Source organism: Carya illinoinensis, chromosome 5 (genome assembly GCF_018687715.1).
Source record: "Carya illinoinensis cultivar Pawnee chromosome 5, C.illinoinensisPawnee_v1, whole genome shotgun sequence".
NCBI lineage: Eukaryota > Viridiplantae > Streptophyta > Magnoliopsida > Fagales > Juglandaceae > Carya > Carya illinoinensis.
Window position 1 is genome coordinate 7,357,654 of NC_056756.1, and position 1,034 is coordinate 7,358,687.

General features: G+C 39.1%; 2 non-coding genes across 2 annotated transcripts; both read right to left on the bottom strand.

Moving 5' to 3' along the window:
- Positions 1 to 203: 203 nt before the first annotated feature.
- On the bottom strand, positions 204 to 303 carry LOC122312130. Its single transcript, XR_006243043.1, has one exon. It is a non-coding gene; the product is annotated as a small nucleolar RNA snoR98 (small nucleolar RNA).
- A 405-nt stretch (positions 304 to 708) lies between these two features.
- Positions 709 to 794, bottom strand: LOC122312142. Its single transcript, XR_006243053.1, has one exon. It is a non-coding gene; the product is annotated as a small nucleolar RNA U30 (small nucleolar RNA).
- Positions 795 to 1,034: the final 240 nt, after the last annotated feature.

The following is a 1,034-nucleotide window of genomic DNA, read 5'->3' on the forward strand; positions in this document are numbered from 1 at the left end:
GTAGTTCCCGAGTCACTTGGGATCACGAGTGACTCCAGGAGAGCCCTTTCTCGTATGATCGCATAGCCGCTAGAAGCATACCATGACAATTCCATGGATCTATGTTACTAAGGAAATGCAACAAATGTTTTGGATATTCGGAATGAGAATTTATTCTACTGGTCTATTAAAAAGTACATATTTTTTTTTAACCAAATCGTCAAAAATGTAACAGAAGAGCCAAACTTGCAAGCCAAACAAACAGGAGTACAAGTATTAGATTTCTGCTTTGATGTATGGAGAAGATATTCTAGGGTTTACAGCTATCTGCCATGTTGGATATAAATCCTTGAGCAACAGACACCGCTTTGCCCACTCCTCCAAATAAAGATGTAAACTTTAGAAACACATTTGGAATCGCTCATCTTCCCCAGGATCCAAAACCTGAGTACTACAAAGACAACATCAATTCGGAAATTGGACCAGTTTATATTTTTTTTTTTGACGCATTAAGGAAAAATTGTTCAGATCAGTGTTTATGTACTGACAACAAATGAAAAATGGGATCAAACTTGGCAAATCCAGAACAAATCCACAGAAACTCAGAAATATACCCACAAAAGCTTTTCAGAGATAAGTATCCAGTCCTACCCAACCATACTCTCCGTTGATGATTGAAATTTGTTTTCAAGTTCCCAAAGACGAAACTAAGAGAGAACGAGAGAAGGTGCTCAGAACTGTAACGAATGGATGGGAGAAATTCCTCCTTTTAACATCAGATTAACGAGATTTCTAGTATACCCATCATCATCGCACCTTCTCCTTCATAGATCGCAAACGCACACACACGTTTCAACACACACAAACATTCAGAGGGACGGGGGGAGAGAGAGAGAGAGAGATCAACAATGAAGCCGACGAGTTGTGAGATTTGAGATTAGGGTTTGGTCGCAGATATTTATATCCAGTACACCTTATACAATTACGTAAAATACCCTTGTGAATGTACATGGGCCTAGGTTCACAAGTCCATCTCATAAAAAGCCCATCTTGTT